The 20194-nt window shown below is 34.7% G+C and overlaps 1 protein-coding gene across 2 annotated transcripts in view; it reads left to right on the plus strand.

Moving 5' to 3' along the window:
* ArfGAP1 (ADP-ribosylation factor GTPase-activating protein 1) overlaps positions 1-20194 on the plus strand; it is a 703111-nt gene that overhangs the window by 278756 nt on the left and 404161 nt on the right. The window lies entirely within an intron of this gene.

A 20194-nucleotide genomic window follows, 5' to 3' on the forward strand; every position in this document is an offset into this window, starting at 1 on the left:
TTTAATAAATTCGGCAAATTTTTACTTTGACTCCAACTGTGACTTCAACCGATTCATGTGATCCGGTTCCCGAAGCAGTTTAGGAATCATTCCTAAACTGCTCCCGGAACCGGATCACATGAATCGATTACAATTACTAACACAGTGAAAGTAATGTACGATGTTAAGAATTATACTATAAGTACAAGGGCCACAATGTTACTATACGATGTTAAGAATTATACTATAAGTACAAGGGCCACAATGTTACTATACGAAGTTAAGAATTATACTATAAGTACAAGGGCCACAATGTTACTAAACATCAATTCAGGTGAAGCGGTGACTATGAATTTTGAGATCTAAATGGGGGGCTACCGCCCCCCAACCCCCCCGCTCAAGTACCATAAAAACATCCAAAATAATAATAAATAATCACACCACTACTATAAAGCTAAGATAAGAAGGGAAAAATTAAAAAAAAAAAAACACTCGTCTCTAATCATAAATCAGTGCATGACAAAGAAAAAAAAATTACATCTCAACAAGACAATAGGACAAGCAGCAGCAAACCAAATACTTTGCCTAATACTCAAATGCAAAACAAATCAAGAATAAAAATAATATGAATTAAAAAAAGAAAACACTCACCATTTCGCTATAGGAGAAATCTCATGAATAATGAACTCATAACTGCTGATTCCACACACGAAAAAATAAGATACCAAGAACACATGCACAATACTCAACATTACTGAAAAATGTTCCTTTCCGCACACACGTCGTTTTATTAAACCGAGCACACTTGCTATTATTACAAACAAGAAACCAATAAACGTCCACTTTTAGAATACGTCGAAAATATCTTCAGTTTAGACCACAACTATGATAGGTTTTCTCTAACTCAATTCAACCAATTCAATTACGCGCTAACCGAATTACGCATGCCACAAACAGCAGCACACACATACATGCACACAGAACATGTGACTACTAACCAACTACCATATGACTACACAGACACCTAGTGGGAAAAATATGAACTAAGACGTCACACCAAAGGCACGAACAGTTCTAACAAGTGACTCACGCACAAACAGTTCCAGGAAGTAACTGAACCTATAAGAACCGATTAAAGTCACAGTTGGAGTCAAAATAAAGACTTACCATAAATTCAATTGGAAGCCTCATATAGTGCAAAAATTAAGTTAAGCAAACTTTGTTATAGTGTACGTATATATATTACTCAAATTTTCATTATAATAAAATATGGCTTGATGTTTCGGGGAAGTATCCCCAAAAGTCTTGTCATCTTTAGACTACAGGAGAAAGTGGTAAGGATACTAGCAGGTGTAGAATGGAACTCCACATGCAGAAATATTTTTTTAAAAACTTGAAATAATGACTTTTCCTTCCATGTGTTTGAAATATTAACACATTTGAAAAGAAATAGTAGCAGATTTATTGTCAAAAAAGATATATATAGTTGCAACACAAGATGATATTCACTTGCATGCACAGAGAATAAACATATATAATAAATCAGTCACACATAAATGTATTCTATTATATAATCTGCTTCCACCATGTATAAATTTCATGATTCTCTAAAGAACTTTAGAATCAAACTTAAAAGGTATTTGATAGAACGGTGCTCTTACTCTATTGAATATACTCAAAATAATTTGTATATGTAAAAATAAAACGTATAGTAAGGTATATTAGTGAATTTAGAGTATTCTAAATGTGATAGTTGTATATAGCTTTTGCTTATATTTCAAACAGACATGTCCAGTTTTGTTGCATGACGATTAACGGATACAATGAATGAATGAGTGAATGAAAAAAAATCATTAAATTCATTTTTTTAATTCATTAAATTCATCTTTATTGGGTCTTCAGCATATTGCTTTCCAATTTCCTCAATAATCATCAATGAGTTTGCTGATCATTCTTTTAACGATTTATGAAATTTTCATTGCTGCTATTTCCACCATCTTAATTTCTTTTCTATACTCCTTTCTTGAATTTTTATATTTATCTTTATTAACGGCGGATTAGCTAAATTATAAAGGGCCGTTACTTTATTCTGTTGCAAGCTAAGGCGATTCCTAAACCAGTTTTTGATTTCATGTAGTAATTTTTTCACATGTTTCTAAATAGTTATTTTATTTTAGTGAACATCTAAATATATACCCAAAGTTGCAAATGAAACTATAAAATTCTTCAGAATTATTATTACCGTTTGAAAATATGCTTTTCTAGTAACTTCTCGTAGATTACTCCGTAATGTTTGCATGTTAGCTTCACCTATTATTTTGATTTTTTAATTTATAATTGATATCCATGCGTACTGTCATTGGAATCGAAACCATAAATCTTTATGATAAAATAGGGAAGGTTATATAATACCACACGATATTCTAGTCTTATCTTCATTAGTTAATATATTATCTAGGCATGCAGATGTTCTAATTGGTTGGTCATTTGTATAATAATAACTATGGGATCTAAGGATGTCACAGAATAAGCTTTGTACTAGTGTATTTGTTAGTATTTCAATATTCACATCACCAATATAGAATACTTTGTAATTTTTATATTTATTAAGGTAACCGTATAACTCTTCCCAGTTACTGATAAAAGTAGTGATACCTAAATTTGGAGTTCGGTATACGGAAATAATTATTACATTTATACTATTTAATTAGAGCTCAAGTACTTCAAAAGTCTGTTTGATACAACAGCTTTCTAAATTCCGAACAGTGTATTCAATATTTAATTTTTTTTTAAAAAATGTATACCTACACCACCATGAAGTATCGAACCTCTGCAGAAATTAGCAGCTAACTTATATCCTCGTGCAATGTAGAGGTGTTTATTAATGCATAAAATATCGCAGGGAAATGTATCTAGAAAAATTTCTAGTTGGGTCAATTTATTTGTTATCGATTGTAGATTTAGGTGAAGAATTAATACATTCTGCCAAGCTGTGTTAGTACTACTGTCATTTTTTTAAAAAAGTATTATTTTTGTTGCTTCTATTATGCTACTTATATCATTAAAATCAAAAGACCTTATTAGATTTGAAGTTTTAACCAGTTATCATGCAATTTTCTTTCTATTCGTGGAGTCGGGTAAAGTTGGTATTTCTGTACTGGCCACTTCTTCGCTGTTTTTTTACTTTCAAGTTTGAGTTTTATTCGCGTATAGTCTCCCAGTTTCGACTCTCGATGAATTTTGCAGAAAAAAACAGTCTGTATTATCAAAGTGCATTCAAACTAAAAATGTCGTTGAACCAGACACAATTACACTATGTCAAACTATTTTTCTGTAGTTATTCATTGATCTAATCTCAAATTCATTTTACTTTTATAAACCTAAATTCTCTTCTTACTGTTGCTAGTATAGTACAAAATCCAGACCAGGCGTGTATTTGTGACATTAATTTTGTACAGTGCATTGATTAGAGTTAACTTGTTACGTATTTGTACAAACTGAACAGCTAAGATTATTATAGTTTACTGTAGTAATGTTTCGGCAAAATGTGTTCCACTTTTTATCAGAATACAACATTTGAAAAACTTGATCTTTAAGCGCATTTGGAATACACAACAAAGATTTGGTAACATGTGCAAATTTATGAATGTTATATAATTTCCTTCGATTATGTATATTTAACTTGTCTCTACATTACTATTCGTAGAAACTCTGTCCCAAGAGGAACGGGAATGGGGAATGGCGGAACTTCATAACTAGGAACTACATACTTTATACCGTTAAACGAATATTGTTAGTCTTAAATCTAGGAGGCTCAGGTGGGCACGTCATGTAGCCAGAATGGAAGAAAGTAGGAACACTTTCAAAGTTTTAACTGGAAGTTCAATCGCAAAACGACCATTAGGAAGACCTAGGCGCAAATTGGATGATAATATTAAAATGGATCTCAGAAATAGAAATACAAAGTAGAAACTGGATCCAGTTGGCTAAGGATAGAAGTCGATAGAGAGCTTTTGTGAACGCGGCGTTGAACCTCCGGATTCCGTAGGCCATAGAGTGAGTGAGTTAGCAACCCCTGTTTGTAGACATCTATTGATAGGCCTCTCTCCAAACATCTTTCTTTTGATATTTTCCTATAATAAGATGTTCGGAGAAAGGAGTGACTAGAAACTCATTTATCTTTTCCAATGTTAAATCATCTTCAGAAGGTTGGACTTGTGTAAATCTGCTTAATCCATGACTAGTATTGTCTTTAAACTTGACTTATACTGAAGTGTAGTCAGTAATAAAATACCATCTCAATAGTTTTGGTACGGTATTTCCTTAAATTAAAAGAAAAGAAACAGACGAAAGTGCTCTATTACCACACTTAAAAAAACTCTCTCCCTAAGAGGAACTAAAGGAATGCTTTAAAAGCATTTATAATAGCTAAAAGTTCAATTTGAATAACTGTAAGACAGGACTCTGCAGAAGTCAAAAGTTTTGAATACAGAGGTTGTTCAGCCTACGTTCAGCCGATTTCGTTCCTTCCCCCTCCCGGGCAGAATGGACTCACCCGACCTGGCTCGTGACGTTCTTCAGTGTTGTGCAGTGGCTTCGTGGGAACGGAGTTGTTTTTCCGCGCGGGCGACAATAACGCACAAAACAGGACCATTGGTGTGAGTGTTATGTTAAATTTGTCTCCAAGTGTGTGGGTTTCCGCTCTCTGACCAAAATGTCACCCAAACTAAGACGGTTTTGAGAAGGCTATGTTCCGGCTCTTTATGACGCTCACTTTAGTGTTTCTGTCATTAGAAAACAGTACAAGAAGAATGGTTGCAACATCAGTTTAAGTGGAATAAAAAATGTTATTAAAAAGTACAAGGGCAACGAAGCTCCATTTGGATCACCAACAAAGTTGCCTAGGAAGTGGAAATGCACCAAGGCTATCTCCACCATGCAGAGGAAACTTCGCAAAGTGGCAATGCGAGAAAATCCGCTAACACAAAGGTGTATGGCTAATCGTCTTGACATGTCTTTACGATTGAAAAAAGTACTTTGGGAGGGGTTTCTCTGATTGTTTCATTTTCTTAAATGTCTTAATTTTATTTGGGAGGAGCTCAAAGTTTATGAGTACAGGCATAATATTTCGTTTCGTTTCGTTTATATATTTAGCGATAATCTTCCGAATACAACCTTGAAGATCATTTTATTCTAAGAATCAGTGGAGGATTTAGAAGAGTATTTTGGGAGGGGTTTTTCTTACTAATGTTTAGTTTTTCTAAACATTCGTAATTTTTATTTGACGGGAGCTTAAAGTTTATGAGTAAAGGCATAACGAATAGATATTTCCTTTGCTTTAGACATTCCGTAATTTTGGTGAACAGGCTTCAGCACAAAAGACCGCCCCTCTAACCTTCGCAAAGCCGTCACCGCTGGTGATTAGTAATAATAACGATTTAAAAACAATAAGAAAGGAAGTCGGCCAACTCACAGTACACGCAGTATTTCTACTTCACAGATGGAATGAAGAAAAGCTTTGTCAGAATGGTCGAGTGCTGAGTTGAATCCGAACTTCCCGATAGAAGCGCAAAAGTTCCACTCAGTCATGTTTGTTGTGCAGTTGAATTTATCTTAACTTGAATATATCCCGTAATCTTTTTTTTTTTTTTTTTTTTTTTTGTGGTGGTGGTGGGTTGGGAGAGTTCCGTAATGATATGAAGAGTGTGAGCCAAGAACATGGTAACCAACAAATTTTCAATTGCTGAGTTATGCAGCACCAGATAGACAGCAACGCATAACGCTTCGTTTAGTCCTTCATGTATAGTCTTATGTGATAAATCAGCTTTCCGACTTTCAAAATGGATTGTGCAGCAGAAAATCTCTAATTTCTTAAAAATAGTAAAATTATGGGTTACCATGTTCCTGCCTCACGCCCTTCATATGTTGAATCCCTCTTGTTAAAAATTCAGAAAACTTGAGGACTGAGTAAACCGTGATGATGGTTATATAAAACTATAGAATTTCAAGAATATACAGAACCAAAAGCTCTAGATGTGCAGCCTTTAAGTGCACATATAAATCTAAGTATTTTTCTTATGTTTTATTTTAATTTTATTTTGTTCCAAGAAGAGGGTATGGAATATTTTGAAGTAAAAATACTACATAGAATTTTCCTAGTTATTTGTGTATTTTTTAAAAAGAAGTGTTTACTTTTAGGGTTGGCTGGTTTACACCAGCTGTTTTTTTTTCATTTTTTAAATAAACAACTGATTTAAACAAAAAAAAAATAAAAAAAAACGAAAAATGCGAATCATGTGAACTTCATGGTGACGTTTCCATACATCAAACCATCGGCATTAGTTTTATTTCCTTTTCACCTTTTAATCAAGGTGTCCCATGTAGAATTCTCGGTCGAACCACAACCCTTCTTTCATGCGTAAACGAAGTAGCGGTTCGGATGTAACTTTAAGCGAAAGTCTTCTCCTTGATAACCTCGGTATTACGTAAGGATGTTAAGCCTAAACTACGAAACGAAATCAAATTATATATTTCTGCATGCCTGAATGCCTGTTGTTTTATAAAGAAGCCAAGGTTGCTTAAATATATTGATAGAAATTGGCGTAATTTATCGATTGCCTACGTAGCTTCCAACATTAGGTTGGATTGGACTGTCATGTACGTACTAAATTTTAATTTAATACTTCAGTTTTAGCGTACTGATTATGATATGTTGACCTTTTAAATTTTACATGCAAAGCAAGAACAGGATTTTTCCGTTATTGTTTTACATTTAGAGTAATGACGGGATTTTCCCGATGGCTGGGGCGGGAGTTTTCAATTTAAGAGATTTACTGACTGGACTTCTTTAAGCTTATGTGACCTCTTCCAGCATAACCCCGTTGTTGCATAATAACACCAGGGGAAACAAACTTATTTCTGTCAATATGTAATATAAATACATAAAGGAAAATATCTAAACCCAAAAAACCTGGTTTACGCCAAAGAAGCCTAGTTTAAACTCCCCCCAAAAAAGGTTTTTTTTTTGGCATTTTCAAGAAAAAAAAAACATGGTTCTTCCCAACCCTGCTTACTTTTGTATATAGGAAGTTAAAAAAAATCTTATATGCATTGATTAATCCTTTGGAATTCATAATGTAAATATGTTGAGAAGTAAAATTGTTTGAAATATCTTTTCGAAATTCATGGTTTATTTTCGAGGTTTTATATTATTATCGGCATCAACCACTAATTAAATGACTTTTTGTGTTATAGAGAAGCGAAACAAAATCTGCTTTATCAATTTTAAAGCAGAATTTTGAAAAGAGCCCAAAATTTCCCAAGCAAAACAGCGAAGCAGAAAAAACAGAGTTTTTTTTCAAAAAGGCCGTTTTTTTTTCGAGCCCTTGCATCTCTACTGAAAACATTAATGCTGTATCAGTGATTCAGCCCCCTGACAGCAAATTATTTAGAGTATTAGAAAACCTCTCAGATATTAGGAAATAAAGTTAAAAGATCGTGTCTTCTGTAATTCAGCTATTTTATGAAAAGAATGCAAGTAATTCTTTTTAGTGTCAAAAGAACTAAGCACAATTGCAAAAGTTCTTTCACTACTTTGTAACATTGGGGGATATTAAGCCATAACACTGTTCATTAAAATGGCTAGTGAACAAGAGTGTGAACGAATTAGACTGCTTCTTGAAGAAAGCTTAGACAGTGACGTTGATGATGAGTTTTCGAATCCCAATCAATCTGACTGAAGAAGAGGGTATTGTAGAAGTTTTGTAGCAACACGGATACTGAACAAGAAAGTGACAGTGGAATTGAACAACAGTATTGGACTGCAAAACAACAACAAAGAGTTCGACCTAAGAGGGTAATGATGGAAGAACAAAGAGGAAAGTGCACTGCTCCCCGAGACAAGCCCTAAGAACTCATCAGTCAAATATTGTCTTACGTTTGCCAGGAGTAAAAGTGTGTGACTTCTGTTGAGTATTGAGGAGAGAGAAGGATCAGCTACATTGACTGATATAGTAAGAAAGAAAACTCTCTCTGTTGATAAATCTCTCTCCTGAAGTTTGTCGAAGAAGACAAGAAGTTGCAGGCACTTCTACGCCGAATGCAACTGCAGATAAATTTCCAGAGGGAACAAGAAAAAGGTGTGACTTGTGCAGAAAGGTCAGCAAGACAAAATATTACTGCAAGTACTGTGAAAAGTTAATTTTTCTTTGTCATGCTGAATTTTCATGCTCAAATTACTAAATTAAACTGTAACTTCTTATGAGAAATGTATCATTACAGTTTCAAATGCTTGAAAGTAATTCGGGTTCGAATTGAAAATTTTGTTTTTCAATGGACACTTCTGAACATGATTTATTACCTTGTGATAACATACTGAAACTTTTGAACTTTTTACTAAATAATTGTAATTCTACCATATTTTCCATGACTTTTCACTTTTTTTTTCAGAGATACACTAAAATGTAAAATTTGTATTGAAATTCACAATATACCTGTGTAATATGCATAATACAAAATAAAATTATCAACAAAAATTATTAGGTAAAAATCTAAAATTTAACAAATGGGTCTGTAAGACTAGGCGCCAGTGCTCAAGTCGCATTACCAGGAGCCAGTGCCGGCGGAATTAAGAAAAGAACATCTTTAGGAACAACCTTTAAAAAAATATAAACTGTGATTTTTTAAAAGGAAAAACGAAATCACGTAAAGTTAACTTGGGAGTATTAAAATGAAATTGTGAAGTTCAAGAACAAACACTCAGTAGAAACGCCGTGACTGTCCGCAGCCCCCATAACTTCACTGTATTGTGGATTTTGAGAGTGGAAACTATTTTTTAACAAGGCTGTGCATCTCCCCTCAATCGGAGTAAACTATGGTGACCAGACGTACTGAGTTTCGTAGTACAGTATTGTTTTTCAAAGAGCTGTCCTGGATGTTGCGAAGACTCCTAGAAAATCGAGAAATGTTCTTGTTTTTTGAACTGTCCTGCGAAATGTGCCGAGTTAACTTATTTGCAACAGTTTAATGCTTCATTCTTTATTGACAACTTTTGAATCACGGGCACTCTTTTCTTAAATAATGAACTCCTGTTTCTCTAACACTCCTCAAAAGATTAGGAAGGAGAACAATCAACAAACCATTGTTTTGCAATACATTGTTTTTACTGAGAAGGCCTGGTTAGATGTCGGTAAAGCAGGAAAGGTTTCTTCTTAGAGCAGGGGCGGATCCAGAGGGGGCGATCGGGGCAATTCCCCCCAGAAGAGGAAACTTTCTTACTTTATATATATATATAAATAAAATCCATCCCAGAGTTTGGAGCCCTTAGAAGTTGCATTATGACAACCCCCCCCCAGAAGTCGGTCATCGATCCGCCCCTATCTTAGAGTTACGATAGTGATGCTAACCAAGTTTCGTAGCTCCCTCTTGCCAGTCTATATTTTCTCTCGTTCCCTAAAATTATCCTACACTCCGAAAATCGATATTAAAAAATTTCTTTGCCCTACACAAAGTTTACTTTCATAAACTACTTCATCATTAATCAAAGTATTTGGAGTTGTATTGAATTCCTTCAGTACTTTTGTTCAGTAGTTTTTTTCAACAAAAATGGATTATTAACTTAGGTTAACGTTAAATGAAACAAGGATATGCATATTGTCGACGGAGTAAACTATCATATATAAATTAAATAAGGATATGCGTATTGCCTACGCAGTAAACTATCATATATTATGTGCCTATTTGTGTCCTACATTTCGCTTGTCAGAATCTGGTCACCCTAGAGTAAACAGTGAAACCAAAAAAGGTGTGGCTTCATAACTTCTCTTCCTCCGGTGACTTCACGCTTACTTGGCAGAATGTGATGTACACTCATGTCCAAAATTATTGTCGCATGTCTATAAATATGTTGTTGTAGGAATATAATTTGATAACCAATTCGCCCGGTATTTCTTATGTTGTTAATATGCGTATAATTGGCAAAGACATGTATGTGGCAAATTTCATGTTTAAAGAGCAGTAAATAAGAACAATAAAACGAAAATAAAACTTTCCTATCCATCTAGCAACACTTCGTTTTACTCATTCTAATTTTCGTATTTATAATTCTTTTCCTATGAAATTTACTACAAATATACATTTCCCGATTATACACATAGTATCAGTATTAAAAGTGCCCTGCAAAATCATTATCAAATGATATCCTTACAAGAAGACAATTATAGATATGCGGCAATCATTTTAGACATGAGTGTACCTAGGTAGTAAACGCCAAGCTCAGTCCCTCAATTCCCTATGTGACCCTTTACAGAGGCTGGGTAAATTCCTAATTCGCGAGAGTGAACAAGATAATTATCTTGCTTGTATCGGTGACCGAACCCAGGAAGTGGGGGTTATTTGTGGAGAGCAGGATTTCCAATTGCCCTCTGAGTTTGATAGATTGTATACTAATATAGTAATAAAAATGTAATTCTTATGTCGGTGGGGCATCTTGCCCTCCTGGCATAATATGAATTGACGCTGCTGAACCTAGGTAGACCGTTTCATAGATAGACGCCTTATTAACTACGCTACCGCGGCTTTCATGGTCTTATGGGTTGGTTGGTTTTGAGTTGAACGTTCCTCTTCAGCACCGACGTTATACGAGATGGTACTCCAATAGGCTACTCCAGTCAGTTGAATCATCTAGGAGGAGAACAGAAGTTCTGTATGAATTCCTTTGTTAAGTCGAGAAGCGTGAATGTGAAGTATAAATTGCAAATGTATTGTAGTTAGAAATTGTGGTCTTGGCTAGTGTCGTCCTTATTTGTTGCGGAGTTTGTATCCGTGTAGTGAATCACCTAAAAGCCGTTTGCGTGTTAAGGTTCCATGAATCGATTGGGAAAAAGAAAATAGGATCGAGGTCAGACTAATGTTGACTCTGACTCTGTTTCACTGTTTCAGACTTTGTTGCCGGTTTCACTACAGAAGGGGTAACATATATTTTTAGACACGCAAGCTTGTTTCCCGTAGTGACATGGTAAATTATCTTCATTGATGGAACTTTTTCTTCATTGAAAGTGTATTAATATTATACGTTCAGGAATACCTTTATCTCTGTAATCAACTAGTTTCGAAAATAAATTATTTCAAATGCCAAATATCAACGAATTTAACTACTGTATATTTCTAAAGTTATTATTGCTATTTACATATGAAATACTTTGAGCGCAACACTGCCCATCATCATACAGACTTCTTGAAAAGTATGTACGCGTTGCTCACAGTAATGATGGCATGGGTTCCGGATCACCGCGTAACTTGGATCACCACGTGTCTAGGTCTCGCTTCTCCGGCTTACGACTCAGAAGCATCCGAAATATCTGTTCTACAGCGTTACTGTAGTATTCTACAGTGGATTAATAAGATCCACCCTAATATTCATATGTTTGATTCTAGGTGCCACATTCCCTATATCTTGTCTATTTAAAATATAATTTCGTAGTTAATCCTTCCGTGATTCTGAATAACAATGTAGTGGTTTTTGACCATAGATTATATAAAAAGATATTTAGCAAAGCTCGGCTGTATCTTGTATTTATGCAACAAGTTTTGGAGGTTCCCTTGATTAAAGCTTGACGATTCTTCATAAGAAGAAACATGTAGCTTTCCTTTTCTGTGATTCTCACTCGCTTACGCTCTGATATAGCTTGTAGTTATTTTTCAGTACAATGGTTTGACAACACACGATACGAGAGGAAGGAAATTATAATTTTAGTGAGGAGAGAATCGAGTTACACGTTTGTATCGTCATACATTCCCTATGTGTACGACAATGTTTCCTAGTGTTCGAGTAAGGGACACTATACTAAAAGCAATATTATCTTGAGAGCTGGATCACAAGTGCATTACTACATGTTGGCGCGCGAACCTTTTCACAGGGAAGCCTTTGTGTTTGTGTTTTGGTTTGCACCATCTGCTTGTTTGGTTCTGAATCGCTAGTAGTTGTTTCGACTGGCGCTACTTTGGGTCTCTGATATGCGCAAAGCGGTAATTTCTCGTCCATTTCCTACCGCTAACTAATATAATATGTTTCTTGGACTATTTGTTTTTTAATAATTCATGAAGACACAACAACAGGAATAAATGTATTGGAAATTCACACGTGATTTATTTGGAATCCTCACAGCTAAAAGCCGAGAGCATGAACACTATTTTGTTTATTCATTTCGATTGATTAAGGTAAGATTGATAAGATAAAGGGAGGATAAGAAATGAAGATATCTTCATATGTTTAACTGGTAAAGATAAATCATAAACAAAAACGCCCTCCCGTACAATAAATTCAACAATCAACAATTTCCTCAACAGTTTTGTCTGCATATTTTTCTCTAAGTATAGCGTACACATTGCTGACAATTTGCTTCTCTTGACTTGGAAGAGGTTTTCTTTCTCGTGCTTGCAATATTACCGAGAAGGTGATAATTCGAATTCATTCATATTTTTAATTTCGCGCTCAACACACTCCATAGTTTGTTTCACTACATTCACGTACTCACAGTAACGCACGCGCGCAGACAATATTTGGCTGAGTAGTGTTACCATCTGCACAAAAATTGCAGAAGTTACATGTGAGTTCCGTTCTTTCTATTGTTGTCCGTTCTTTCTTTTGTTTCATTTACCAGCAGGCAAAGAAGTTTCTTACAGGGTAGCTATTCTATTTAATTTATATATAAAAATATTAAGCCATTTTCTATCCACTGTGGACGATTTCCAACATTGATCAATCCACTAATTTTACTGGTCTTCTGTTTTAGATATAAGATTTTTCAAGTTTATAATCTTGCAACACTTGCAAGAGACTCGCAACTTGGCTGCCGGTTTTTCACTAGTTTATTTCTTTCTCTCTTTCTGATTCTGTATCGTGACGTCATTTTCATAACCCGTTACTAATAAATCTAGTACCTATTATTTTAAATACTGTTCCTGTATTGACATTTCTATATACTTACACACAATTAGCTCTTTGAATTGATCTCCTGAGTAATGTTTTTCGTGTGTAACGTGAAGAACTATGTAACGTGTGGGGAGTAGCCCGAATTAAAGCTGCGTATCTCGGCTATCAGGGTAAGGTCGCGGCGAGTATAGATCTGGTAGACCGTAGATCAGACGAATTCCGGGTCACATTATAGGAACTTAGTTTCATGACTGGTACAATGAAGTAAACAATCTAACAAAGAACGGACATGAACGTGTCATCCGTACATCCAAATCCAACCTAGTACATTCGATAAACATAACAAAGATATATTCATGCACAAAAAATAGGTTCTATGGACAACGGAGTAATATCCTTGGGCCCATTAACCCTCTTAGTATAAAGAAAATCGTAGATTCCCAGTGAAATAACTATTGCATGAACACTGTTCATTGGAAAGTCATGGTTTATAATTCATTCTCTTCAGCATGAAACAAGCTTTCCAGAGGTGCTATGTATTGGGGCTCATAACGTACTTGAACAGGGAAAATTGGGAGAATTTCGGGAAAATTCCCTCCAAAAATAGCTCCCATCAATTTTGGACACGTCTGGAGTGGCCCCGTGGGAAAGCACACAATCCAAGTGTATTTCAAAAAATACTGTATGGGATAAGAAATATGTGTACCAAGTTTTGTATTGATAGATGGAATAGATATGAGGGAAAAACTTGTATTCCAGTACACACTTTCCCCTCATATCTATTCTATATATCAATACAAAACTTGATACACACATTTCTTATCACTTATAATGTTTGCCATTATGTGAGATGTAAGCTAGGATATCTCCAGTAAATGACGATGTATTGAAAACAGACAAGTGGCGATAATGACACTTAATTCCTTTCAGCTCAAATTCATTTATGAACAGTATTTTCTTTTCTCTTATGTATTGCAACTTTAAGCATGGCTCCATTAGTTTTGTTTTCATGGATTTGTCAGTGTGCAGAACCAGCCGCTTATGTTTTCCAGTTCAGTGATTAGTTAACGCATTAGATGATGTGTGAGTGAAACTTACTCATTAAATCCAAATCTCTAGAAATAATTGACGTTGAACGAGATTAATGGGCACTGGACAATTCACATATACAGTGCAAAATGTAACGAAGCATAATAAGATATGGAATAATTGAGCTGGGGAATTACTTAGAAGTAGGCTTCCATATCCAGTGCCGTCTGACATTAGTTTGCAAGAGATCGAAACTCGAGTTTTCGTCAGTCCAGCAATCTTACACTTTTAGTGTTATTTAACACTGTACATAAATACTGGTATTGCGGTAATAATTGCAAATGGGGCCGTGGCGACAGAGCGCTCACCTATAGTGTGATCCCAGCTTTTGCAAATAGCATTTTTCATTATCATCACCACCTTTTCCCTTACCTTGGAGCATAAGATCATGGAAAATAAACCCGAAATAAATCAATAAATAAAGAAAGAAAGGAAAAATTGAAAATATTATCTTAATTGCTACATAAAATATGACAAATTACACCAGAACATAGGATTATTGATATTACGTTTTCGATTTAGACTTTTTTGTTGCATGCCATGTGAAAAATTAAATGGATCTGGTTGGTCAGGTGGCAGCAATAAAGATTTCATTACGGGACGCATAGGAAACATATATCGTGAAATGGAAAACACGAATACTGTATAATGCATGAAATCCATTAACTTCATACCGCTCATCGCTGTTTAGCAAAGAACAGAATATGCCTTTCATCGTAAATTTGGGGTTGCAGATAGCAACAGTGGTGTGCGGCTAGTGAGCACTGTTTTTTACGTTTCCAACAAGTTATTTTGTCACCTGAAGGGTGACAATATAATCATCTAAGAGGGTTTGATGAATATGTTAAACACAGTAAGTACTATTGATTATTGTCCTGTATGTATAACTACGGATAATTACAGGTGAAAGATCTTATTCGTCAATTTTCCTTGCTATGAACTAGGCTGTAGTGTAAATAATCAGTATTGCCAACCCACACTGATCTGCAAGTTGTCCATAGACTATTGCGTTTTGTTAGTTTCGATACATCGAATTACGATGAATTCGTGCATTGAATGTAATAAGACTACTGTAAAACAAGAAACAGCCTTTAAATTACAGTGCTCGGACTCTTTGAAGTTATGTCATCTCAAATGTGCTAAATTAGAAGAAGCGGATTCAGAATTCATAAAATCAGTGGAAGAACCCTGGCGATGCAACTCGCGTTATCAGACAAGAAGACGTAGCTTGCATTCAGAATCCGCTTCTTTGTTAGAGACACAATTGCTAACTTTTTCTGAGGTGTTTTAAATTGTCACAGGAGTTAAAACAGGAAGTGTCAGATTTAAGGAAACTGAACTGAATATTGAAACTGAACAGGAACTTGGAAACTCGTTAGAGCTGGCACATAAAAAGTTATATGAGAACGCTTAGGTAGAAGCTTAAAGAGTAGACTTGTTTAGCCACTGCAGAACAATTAAACAAAACAATGTGGCCTTAAAGAAAAACATCACGGACCTAGAACTGCGAGTTGATGAGGTAGGTCAATGTAATAGACATAATACACTGGAATTTTAGGGAATTAACAGTCTAACAAAAATGTAGATATTGTAAAGCTTATGGGGCGAGCATATATACAACTGTTACAGATGAAATGATCGATGCTTGCCAAAAGATTACTTGATTCGCCCTCTAATGCTAGTATTATTGGAAGATTTGTAAGACGTACAGATAAAAAAAATGTTCATTAAACAACTCTTAACTCACTCTATGGCCTATAGAATCCGGAGGTTCAATGCAGCGTTCATAAAAGCTCTCCACTGATTTCTGTCCTTAGCCAACTGGATCCATTTTCTACATTGTATTCCTATTTCTGCGAGATCCATCTTAATTTTGCCCTCCTATCTGCACCTAGGTCTTTTTAATGGTCATTTTCTGATTGGAATTTCAGTTAAAACTTTGAAAGAGTCCCTACTTTCTTCCATTCTCGCTACGTGACTTGCTCACCTAAGCCTCCTAGATTTGATAATCCAAACAATGTTTGGTAAACGATATTAATTATGTAGCTCCTCTTATGAAGTTTCCGCCATTCCCCATTCCCGTTTCTCTTGGGTCCGAATATTCGTCTTAGGATCTTGTTCTCAAACACTGTCTGCGTTCTTCCCTCAGAGTAAGCGAGCTTCGCAACCAGGGGCGAACTGGAATGAAAATTTCACTGTAGAACAATTCCACCAACGGACTCCTTTCAAAAAAGTAGCCTCTATTTTTATATTTTTAAATTGGTCCTTTATAAATTAAGGAATATACAATCTTGTAAATGAAACTATATTCAATTCGAAATAGTTCTACTTTGTGCTTAGTATTCTCAATGTTTCTTTAGCACACAATCGTCACAATAGTGTAGGTATTCTACTGTTTTAAGAGAGAGATTTTTTTGTGTAGTCTATATTTAGTTTTTTATTTTCGACTTCATACAAAAGAAAATTTTTGGAGTTGGCTGGCTCAAGTTTTATGAAGTTGTGACGTGAATTAGAAATATGAGCACATAGCTACAGCCAGACATTGATACATACGTATATTCATGTCCAAAATTATTGTCGCATATCTATAAACATGTTGTTGTAGGAATAAAATTTGATAACCAATTCGCCCGGTATTTCTTACAATATTAGTATGTGTATAATCGGCAAAGACATGGATGTTGCAAATTTCAGGTCAAAAGAGCAGTAAATAAGAACAATGAAACGAAAATAAAACTTCATTGTCCATTTAGCAACATTTAGGTTTACTCATTCTAATTTTCGTATTTATAATTCTTTTCCTATGAAATTGATCACAAATATTCATTTCCCGATTATACACATAGTACCAGTATTAAAAGTACCCTGCAAAATCATTAATTATCAAATTATATTCTTACAAGAAGACAGTATAGATATGCGACAATCATTTTGGACATGTGTACATATCTTTCATATTACATTTTCAAGTTATGAGTATTTTTTAGGACATAACTTTTCTGTGTTACACTATCTATGATGATGTCTACATCAATATATTGAACCATTTCCTTCTCCACTGACATAAGCATAAAGGATTCCAACTTACCCTGTGATAGAGTCGTTCTCAGTCTTTTTTTTTAATGTACTTCAACAGACAAAGGCTTCTCTTGCATGCTACCTATGTAAAAGAAAGTGTGAGCATGTACTTGTAGGCAAATCCTATGTTACAATAAGTTCCTGTCAAAAGATTATACATACACAAAAGTCTGTAGCAACAAATCCATATTAAATGTTCGCGCTCCTATTTGACGTCTTCCACTAGTAACATCAAGTAACTAGTAATTTCCACACTTGTGCACAAAATTGCAAACGACCTTTTTTTATTTATTTATTTATTTATTTATACCGAGTCGCCCTCTCCGAAACTCCATGTTCTAAGGGTTTCATCATTTCCATCCCACGTTTACCTTCTTTCCACTGACTCGAGATAAAATATCGGTATAGACACACTATTCTTTTTGTTTTCTTTTTAACATTACAGCCCTTGCCTGAGCGTTATGCAAAATAAAGAACATTGTTGTATTTCGAAAGTGGAGGCCTATTACCTCAGGAAAGGAATCAATTTTTGAATTGAAACTCAAGAAATTATTTTGAATGTTCAATAGTCCTACATTTTAAAAAATATTTTACAGACATATCTAGCCTACATCTTTTAATTTGGTCATGCTGTGCTGTCTGAAAGTCTTTTAGATCTACCGACCCCTGTGGAAAGCTCCACAACTCCACTATTGCCAGTCCGCTCCTGTTCGCAACCATACAGCAGAACAGGCATGATTATTGTTTTACATATTTTAAGCTTAAAATTCATCGAAAAAATTCGCGACGACAAAAGGTTTTGAACTGAATAACATGAATTCCCTGCTTTTAATCGAAATGGAATTTCTTTGCGAATATGGTTTTTATCTGTTAATATTGATCCTAGATATTTGAAAGTATCCACTTGATCGAAAGTATACAGGGTGTTCAATTATTATGTAGCCAAAATCCACTGGTGAAATCCTCACACCTAAACAATAAAAAAAAGTCCATATAAACATAAGGCGAAAAACGCGTCGTTTCAAAGTTACGAGATGCCGAAATCGAGAAAATTGTAACTTTGAGGCTGCCTAGCTCGAAAACCATGAGAGAGATCAACGGCGGTTAATGATATCTTAGAGGAACTAGTATGCTGTCTATCTAAATAACCATGTTTCAGAGTTGGGACGTATCGGCGCAACGGATTTTATAGAGGGAGCTGCGGTATAAGTTCCGCTCTTCCTTCCCTCTCTCTAAAATCATATGCGTCGGTACAATCCAACTCTGAAACATGGTTATTTAGATAGACAGCGTATATTGTTTGATATTTCAACGCTTCCATAATTTGCAATATTAAGATCTCGACGAACATCCATGTATTTAGTTTCATCTCCATTTATTTCTAAACCCAAGTCCCTTCAAGCGTTTAGTAGGATCTCTGCATTTCTTTGTATTGTTCTCCTATCATCCCCTATTCAATTTACATTATCAGCATACGCCACAATCTAGTGAGTACCATTCAGCTGTAGACCCTGGTTGCTATCTTTGATTTTCCTTATAGCGTATTCCAGAACAAAGTTAAATAATAATGGCGACAACGCATCTCCTTGTCCGGAAACACGAAAAGGAACAAGTAGAAGATATCCGTGTTGGCTTGTGGAAGAAATCATTAAGATGTTAATAATTAATATCGAAAACATATCGGATAGCGGAAGAATATAAGGAGTTATTTAGGCAAGCAAGGAGAAAGGTAAAAACTATGATTAATTAAACATACTCAAATTATTTACAAGAAATAGAAAATAATATAAAATCCGATCCAAAATCATTCTGGAATTTCGTAAATAAAAAATAAAATGTAATTTAAGGAACTATTCGTAGAAGTTTCACCGCTTATAGTTTTTTTCTTCGTATGCGATACCTTTTACATTAAGTTCACTGGACAATATACTATGCTATAAACAATAACTGGAAGGCTTGAAAAGGCATTCAAATATCTTTGAGATTTAGAAATAAGTTACTCCATATTTTGCGTGAACAAAGGTATATTTTTTTCTAGGCCACATAAAACTATTAGCTTTTTTTAAGTAGAATACAAATTCTATATACCAAATGAAAGCTTGAGTTTTCTTCATTTACATCCAGTTACCCCACGGGTATATGCACCGGCACTGTCTTTAATCATTTTGCACCCAGTTATCACCAAGGGGGTAATTGAGTGGAAATCAGACCAACAGCAATAAAAATGTTGCAGTATTAAAAGTAAGGATGTCGAAAGCTTACTACTACTACTACAGTAGGTGCAGAAGAACCTGCGACATACATAGTTCTTAAAACCTAGAAAAACACGTATAACCTGTGAGGGGGGGAAAGAGGTCAAAAAAGCATATTTCCAATTCCCCCCCTTCTACCCTAATAATAATGTAGTTATGTTGATTTATAAAGAAATCGGGAACAGAAGGTGGTTCACTGAGCCACTTCCTAGATTTTTTGCTAGTTTTGCTAGTTTGTAATGATATTTCTATAGCCATGGGACGTCAAACTTGTGTTGAATTCGTCAGGGTTTATGAAGTTCTTTATATGTTTCATAATATTTCAAGTTGTGGAGTCCCGTATCTATTCAAGAAACTGATATTTCTGCGTATGTGGACAAATATTTTTCCTAACTTCCAATACCCTGCACTTTATTGCAGTTTATTTTATTATAAACCATTGCTTAATTTATCCAGAATTGTTTGTCACATTATCTTCAACATTTTCAAATATAAGCGTATTCATTTTTTTCATTTATTTATGTAACAAAATGTAATGACTGAGTACATTATAAAGTATGCTCTTTTTTGTGTAGAACTAAAGATGACTATTTTATATCTAAAGAAAAAAATATTTTAGTTACATTTAGTTCCAAATATAAATATGATAGAAGCGAATGTGGTGACCACACACAAAATAACTTAAAATGCATTTAATTAACTAGAGGCATTTATGGACTATAATTCAAGATAACTCAATTTAGTTTTTAGCTGTAAACCTATTCATATTTTCTACTAATAGAAAAATCTATAATGGTCTATATACTTGTAAAATCTTCATCCTCTTCGCTTGACGACAGAAAAAGAAGCAGAATATCAAATCACA

The sequence above is a fragment of the Thermobia domestica genome, chromosome 17, assembly GCF_964235325.1.
Source record: "Thermobia domestica chromosome 17, izTheDome1.hap1.1, whole genome shotgun sequence".
Lineage (NCBI taxonomy): Eukaryota > Metazoa > Arthropoda > Insecta > Zygentoma > Lepismatidae > Thermobia > Thermobia domestica.